Genomic DNA, 8,401 nt, shown 5'->3' on the forward strand with positions numbered 1-8,401 from the left:
TGTAAGGGGTCCCCAGACACAAAAGGTTTGAGAACTCCTGCTGTAAAGCCTCTTAACAGATTATGTTTCTGAACAAAACAAAATCCACTGTATCTTCCAACACAAGTCAGCCCACAGCTGTCGTTGTTGTTGGAAGTTATTAGGGTAACCTTCATTCTTCCCACACATAACAATAAAGGTTCTGGTCAATCTCACCAATCCTTGGTTCTAACACAAGACAACAGGTAGTTGCACAATACAACCACCAGGTCATGCAAAGCTGCAGAGCTGCCCTCTACCCTCTGTCACATCCTTGTGATGCTGTCTTACTGCATCTATGAGGCACCCGATGGCCTTCACTCACTGTTTTGACAGATTGACACTATACTACCAATTGCCTGTTCTAAATGTATGAGCTTCTTGCAGATCAAATCACTTACATCCCCATCCCTGGTATGTACTACGCATTTTTTTGTTATCAGAGAATGTGCAGTATATATTACACAAAGAGGAGTGTCAATCTGATAAACTTGGCACAGTGTTGTCAAGTATGAAAACAGCCCAATTAGGGTCACACAGAAGATATTACATTTCATTACAGCTTCAGCTATTTGAATTATCTTTCCCATTCCAATCTGTCTCATGTCAGCTGTCATTAAAGACAGGACTACCTCACCCTGATTAGTCTTATCAAGCAGGAGTACATGCTGTGGTGTCTGCGTGTCTGAGCATTTTGAAAATGCACAAATGATGCTGAAGCCAAAGTTTTGTTTGACCTCGCAGTTTAGTATTTTTTTTTCAACCCCCATGAGGCAACAATTCTTGCTCTTTCTCCTCATTTCGACTAATAACGGGTTGCTGCCCTTCCCTCAGTTCACAGTTTAAACAGCCAAATGCTTCTTCTTTCCTCTCTCTCCTCCTTGAGGTGAGGGATATTTGAGGTTTGGCCTCAGGCTTCAAAGAGTTCATTGCAAATTGTTGCTTTGATGACCTCGGTAAGCTTGCGAGCTCAGTCCTAATGGTCCAGCAAGGTGTGAGCTGCAGCTGTCGACATCTGCTCAAAAGAAGAAAAAAAAAAAGGCACAGCATAGGCAGCAAGCTGTATTGGATTTGGAAACTGTCTCACTTTAAAAACATTTCATTTTCCTGATTTTTGCTGCAGGTGAGCAGTCGTGACGAATACCTCGCTGATGGTGATGAATGGTGCTTATACTCTGTGTGACTCCACCAACGAGGCCGTTAGGAGCCATTTACAAGGACTGATGATGTTTCTTCTCATGAGGCATGGCAACAGTTAATGGTCTAGGTCCCCGAGGAATGCATGCACCGTCACGCTTTCCCTCTTTGCATCGGACACCTGGCCCTCTTTCAGTGCCACCGTGCCATTTACATCTCAAAGAGGGGTAACCAAGAAGGCCCCTCTCTGTGCTCGGATCCTCACTCCAGAAATGATCTGATTTATCTCTCCATCAACGGAAATATCTGCCTCGGTTTGGCCAACCCCGCCTCGCTCGTCCCCAGCTAACAGGGCCGAGAGGACAGAGCAAGTAGAAAGAGCGACTTGTGATCCCTCGTGTGATCCCGGACCCAACGGACCCCTGTCACAGTGCTTGATTCATGTGATGCGGGTGGACCCTCCATCTCTTGCCCTCAAGGCTCGGCGGGGGGAGGTGGCGGACGGAGGGCTGGGGNGGGTGGGGGGGTGGCTATAACATGAAGCAAAAGTGTTCCTGGGGTATCAGATTCCCACGTTTGATGGAGCATGACAGGTTGACTCAGGTTAGATTAAAAGGCCGCAGTAACAAATATGGGGGCAGACACTGGGATCATCTGTGCAGGTGAACTTTCTGAAGCATTGGGAATAAAAACGTTATTTATTGCACCAAAGGAAAACATTAGTCTTTGTGTAAGCTGCATTAGGAGGGTGGAGATCCCTCTCCGAGGCCAGGGTGGATAATTGAATTATCCATTTGTTATTTTCTTCCCCTTGCAGACTTCTAATGTTCACATGCCTCAATAAAATCCTTCACTTCTTTCTTTTTTTGAACCATTATATATGGATACATTCTCTTACACCTTTAAACCTTTAGAACAAATCATCCTTACCTGTTTTCTTTTCATCCCATCTGTGCAAAATATTCTGCAAACCAATTATGTGCTGTCTGGTCTTGGGCCTGGTGAGAATTTTCTGGATGGAAACAGGACAGCTTCCTTTAATAGGCACTGCTTTGTAAATGTTTTTCCATCCCTTGGCTCCTGCGAACACTTTTGGACCATTTTTAAATAAAGACTACTGTTGGATAATGTTATGAATGCTTGTTAATGTTTAAAGCTTGGAGCGGTGCCTTGCAGACTTTGACATACAAGGGGTCTGCCTAATTTGGAAACGTGCTTTTGGCACAGGCTCGGTCTTCGTAGTAAAATTTAGAGGCTTCCACAAATAGTTTCAGGTATAAATAACACTTAGCTGGTACACATAACGTAGAAAAACACCAGAAAACTCTCATGGGTGCATTTAGAGCTCTAAATGTCATCACGATTCTCATTGCAGCTACTCCCTGTGGACAAACGTATTTAAGGAGTGGATAAAAATTATCAGCATGAAGAGGGGGTGCTGGAGTTTTCTAAAAGCAAGACCCTCTGGGTTATATTAGGTTTGGACCAGTCTTGTAAGCTGAAAAACATTTAACAATTCTTATATTTGCTTTATGGCAAAAATGCCTCAAATTTAGGGTTAATACTGTGAACGATTCAGCAGCAACAGTATTGTTTTCCTATTTTTTTATTTTGCTGAATAGTTTTTACAATCAAACTAATTGCTTACTTTGTGTGATTTTTTTAGTCAGCACATTGAGCACATTTATGGGATGGATGTTGTAGTTTTTGCAACTTTTATACTTATACTAACATATTAAAAAAAATTTGTAAACACAGACGTTTCAGTTCCTTCAAAAACATTGTTCCGTTTAAAATCTACTTTAGCTCACAACATTTTTTTCGTCATGCTACATTTTTGCTTTCTTTTGCTACTTTCTGTTTTTAGGATGTCTTGCGATAGTTTGAGCATCTGTCTGTTTATTGTAGTTTTAGCTTGTATTTTGCGACCTTTGGCTATTGTTTTCCTACATTTTCCTCGTGTTTAGCTGCATTTTGCTGGTGTTTTTTCTGCTTTTTAGCTGATGTTTTCTACTTTAAACTAAAGTTTAGTTACTTTTAGGTGTTTTTTTACTTTTAGGTACTCTTTAGCTACTTTTAGCTAATGTTTTCTACTATAAACTAGCATTTAGCTACTTTTAGCCAATGTTTAGTTACTTTTAGCTAGTGTTTTTCTCTTTTTACTGTTAAGCTACTTTTAGTGAATGTTTTTTACTTTAAACTAGCATTTAGCTACTTTTAGCTAATGTTTTGCTATTTTAGCTAGTGTTTAGGTACTTTAAGTTTTTAGCCAAATTTTAGCTTTTATCTAGACTTTAGCTATATTTCTAGCCTAATATATCAAACCTTTGCTAGTCTTGTGAGTTTTAGCTTATAGCTAACTGTCATATAACCTTTTGATGTGTTTTAGCCTGCATTTAGTTTTTTAGCGTTTAAACATATTTTGTTATTTTAGGATTTTGGGTATGGTTATTTTTCTTTTAGCTTTTTTTCCTCTTTTAGCTTTTAGCACGTTATGCTTGTTTTGGTTGTAACAACTCAGTTACATCTTTTCAGTAAATTTCAACGCTCAGAATTTTCACAGGATTTTTGTAGAAAACACATCTTATATTTTCTTTATCTATTATTTCATTTAGAGCTTATTTAGGTATTAAAACAAATTCAAATCTTAATCACTGAAAAAGCAGACCTTTTTCAATCAAAACTCTAGACCGGCCTATTCAGAAAAATGCTCAGACTGCACCCATTAATGATTTCAAAATAGCCCCATTTCTAACATGAAAAAAGTAAATTTTGAATAAACAAGAACAAGGGACATTCAAGCCTTCAGTCTAAGTGAAGCTCAGTGGCTAAACCAGCCAATCAGCTGCTTGCTGCTGGGCCCACAGGATATTTTTGCTCCAAACGATGGGCGTGTTGGGGTCATGCAGGGGTAAGTGCAGCACACCTGCATGGCTGTCACCCTTCTGAAAAAGGTACTTGGGCCATTTTTATTTAATCTGCGTCACTTGTCTAAACCCCTCCTTTATCCCCTCGGCACCAGCCATCCTGACCTCTTCACCCTCCTCATCCCTGGGCTCAGCAGTGCCAGAGGCCTGAGCACGGTGATGGCTGTGAGGTCTCATCAGGTAAACGAAGCGTAACCAGGAGGCACATTTTCACTCCGCAATTCTGCCGACTCGTCACTGTCGCTAATCCGAGGTGTTTGGCAGTTAAAGCTGTCATAACAGGTTTTCTTTTTCACCTCTGTATCACACTCAAGGTATTTTTTTTTAGTCTGGAAAGTTTGACACAATTTGTAACAAGAACAGAAGCAACCTGAATTCATAGTTGAATCCTTTTTTTGATTGGTCCTCTGCTTTTTGGGCGGCGCTGATCATCAATAATGGACCAGGTAGAGCGTCAGCTTTCAAGGTTGTTTGTTCACTCCTCTCTGTGTGTGTGTGAGGCCACGGGGGCTTTTGACTCTCAGATGATGACTTACAGACACAGATGGTGGGCATCAACAAGCTGGCTGGGGCCAGATTAGCAGCCTACCAGTGTCTGAGCAGCCCCCTCCAGCCCACTCCCACTGAGCCCCAGAGGAGTGCCTGTCTGTAACTCTACTCGCTTTGGAAAGCCTCGTGTGTTGATGGAGGCCAACCATGAGCTTATCTCGTCTCATTCCGACACCAGTGGGCCTTTAGTGGGCTCGGGGGCTCCCGGAGAGAAGAGGCAGAGGGGGTGTCTGATGTCTGCACGAGTCGTTTTGTTTTGAAAAAGGAACTCTGTCGTCTGCGAGTGGCAAAGATTTCGTAATTAGAGGAAAAGTGATACCCATAATTAAAATGTGCGCCCCCATCTCATAGCATCCAGCGTGTGAGCGTTTTGTTTTTACTATAAATGACTTCACACGAGTCACAACAACAGTCTGGGTCGCTGCATGCACCCCCACTCCACGAGGGCATGTTGGTAATCCCCTCCCCTGATGCATGAAAAATGCCTACAGTGCACTTTTTGGCATTATGCTGCATCCACTGGATAGGAAGCCCAGTTCAGACAGTCCAGGTCAAAGGTCAGCCAGATGCTGAGATGAGGGTGCAGAGGTAGTGGGGGACTGGTCAGGCTGTGGGTGAGTGTTCGGGGGACTGTTTATTTTATAAACAGTGGGAGCAGATTAGCATTGGAGCCAGCCTCCCTCAGCCATATGGGGAGGATGTCCTCTGTGTCGGGAGGCTCTTAACGAACCCATTGTGTTGACGGTTGGAGACACGCTGTCCCTGGCATCATTTCTGGTCATCACTAACGATGACTTGATTTCGTTGCCAACGTGCACGTGTGTGTGTGTGTGTTTGTGTGAGCGCAGGGGATGTGTGGTCTCCACTTCCACTCTGTACATAATAGCGTATTGAGTGATAGCGTTAGAGGCGGCTGACGGGTCTTGAGTCATTAGTGGAGCTGGCACACGGCGGGCCCGCGTCACCACTTAGCTGGGAGCTCCAAAACAGGAAGTGGATGAGTCCCCCCAGCGCCAGTCTACTGAATCCCGCTCCGAGATGTTTGTGTGTGGTTCATCTCCTGCAGACTCGCAGCCCCTTCCTGACATTGTTTTTTTGGGGGGGTTAGTGAGACTCGGTAGCAGCAGAGACCTCTTTGAAGAGCCGAGCTGTCAGCTCTCAGCTGGGCTAATGGTTCTCTGTCTGCACTTTAGGATTGAAGCAAACACACTCTTGTTTCAGCACCATAAATGAGCATGTCCCCTCTGTATACTGAAAAAAATAGAGAGGCAGAAGCAGAAAATGCAGATTTCAATATTCTGTGGCAAGAACATTTAATTCCAACAAATTTGTTTTAAACATGCGGTATTAGGCCCATCGTTTAAATGTGGGTCAGTGTTTTCTTCGAGCATACCATGCAGTGATAATGTTGTCTAAGAAGCAACAAATGTTGCATTGTCAATGCTTATTTAGGCTGATGGGAGACATCATGTTAAAGTAAAAGGGCCAACATTACAGCCATGATTCATGCTGAGAATTTTCACTAAAAACACTTTCATGATAAAAAAAATGTTTTCGATGTGTCTAAGCATAGATTTCTGAAGATAATGATGGCAGTTGCATTGCTTAAAAGATGCTTTTTGGTTTCTACAACTCCCTTTTGAAGAGTTCAGACTAATCAGCGCTTCAACAGTTGTCATCAGTGGTGACCAGTTTTCTCGTTGTCAGACAATAAAGGAGTATTGTGCCAGCTCTTTATTGTGCTCTTTATTTTTAAAGGTGTGTGTGTGTATATGTGTGGAGGGCAGGTGATTATGTATTTTCCAGTCTCATAGCTCAAACCTATACCACAATCAAGTAATGTGTTACCATCAGTTGTTCTGTAAACATCAAAAATAATTTTGACTTTGCATCATAACATATCTAAATGCCTTGAAATTGGTCTCTGTCTCTTTAAGAACCTCTTACCATTTCAGACACTCCCACTTCAGCATGTCTTTGCAACAATGCTTCGGGGGAGGGGTGCTCTGTGGGGCAGGAGCTCCAGGGAGGAGCTATGTACAAAGAGGCGGTGCTTTGTACCACCAAACATTTAGGCAGCTCCACATGGCCACAGAAGATTTAAGGATCTTTCAAACATGCATGAATGAGTCAAAGCAACATTCTGAGTAGGTTTTTGATGACGAAATGAGATTATAACATGATACATAAAGCTAAAAAAAAGTAATGTGGTAAAACGTGAAATACTTTTGTAGCTTCTTTGTTTTTCATTGTGAAATAAGAATTTCTAAGATGTAGCCAAGGATAAACACCTTCAGTTTGTGTCTTCTGTAGATCATCTGAGGAGAAACCTGAGCTCTACAGACCAGGAACCATAAACCCAACCATGGGGTTTTGATGCTTAACAGTGAAGACAGGACCTTTTGTAGAACTCTAAGCAGGACTAACAGGTTTGTTCCCAATGGAAAACGACTAAATTAGGTTTTTCTTTCAATTAAAATGAGCAGTTTGGTTAAAACGGCAGCACAAGCAGTTTGTATGGGAAAAAAACTATTTATTTATAGTCTGCAGTGTGATTTAGGAGGATCAGTGCACAGCAGTAAGACTTGGTAACACAGTAGACTCTGCAGTATTTTTAACCAAATCTCAAAACATTGTTGGTTTATTTTAGATTATGGCTCACAAGAATTGTCAGTTACATCTGCTCACCCTCCATGTCAAAAAAGCATCATATGTCATTTTTGCTTCCAAAAATCACGTATGATTTTGTGTAAATGCCTGTGCAATTCAAAACTGATGATGCAACCCATTCTCTCTCCCGACTCGTCAACATATTGACGCTTGTTTGTGTCCAGTTGTGGACGCGTCGGGTACCACCCTCGCATCAGTTCTTAACGGGATGAGACGGAGGAGGAGGAGCGCGTTGTCATATTTTTTGAAAAGCGTAGGAAGTGTGTGAAAACTAACCATTCCAGACCCTAAATTTAACTTCTATTAGCCCTATACAGCCTATCCCTGACCTCAGTACCTAAAATTAACCATTGATCCTGACACCTCATATTAACCACAGACCCCCAAACCAAAGACCCCTATGTGGCGCAACCCAGAAAAGCCACGGGCGGCAATGACGGACGTGAGGGGGGTACCTGACGCGTCAAAACTGGATGCAGACGGCACCTGACCAAACGTCAATATGTTGATGAGTCAGGAGTGAGAGCGTGTTGGATGATGATGTAAAGGTTGATTTAAAAAAAAACATGAATAAACTGTTACATTTGACTCTGGAGATGTTTTAAATTTGCAGCATTTGACATTGGCCCTTCTCAAACTAGCCTTTAGCTAATCAGTTCAGGTCAGAACTGAACTCAGTCCCTTCAGCTGTTCAATGAGCTACTGTATCTACAACAGGTAGGATATTAACTGTTCATAACTTTACCCACTTCAATAGATTTCAAGGTTCACTTTAGATTAACCTGATTTTTGTAAAGAGTTTGAACTGACATGAATGTGTGAGTTTGCAGGACTCCATGTTTTAAAGGGATCCCCGATTAGTTGTAACATTAGACTTTATTTGATAAACATATATTTTAACTGTAAAATATAGACTGTAAAAATACTGTAGGATGTTTAGTTTTGTAAATTTTTTAAAATATATTTTAACACGGATGGAGCCATTTTATTTACACACAAAGCATTCTGGGTAAATGGTGACATGGATAGGTCTTCAGTGTGAGTGAGCTATATCCACCCTGAAGGTTAATCTTGGACAATATCTGATGATCGACTCTTTT

This window comes from Austrofundulus limnaeus, unplaced genomic scaffold, assembly GCF_001266775.1.
Source record: "Austrofundulus limnaeus strain Quisiro unplaced genomic scaffold, Austrofundulus_limnaeus-1.0 Scaffold40, whole genome shotgun sequence".
In the NCBI taxonomy this organism is placed as follows: domain Eukaryota; kingdom Metazoa; phylum Chordata; class Actinopteri; order Cyprinodontiformes; family Rivulidae; genus Austrofundulus; species Austrofundulus limnaeus.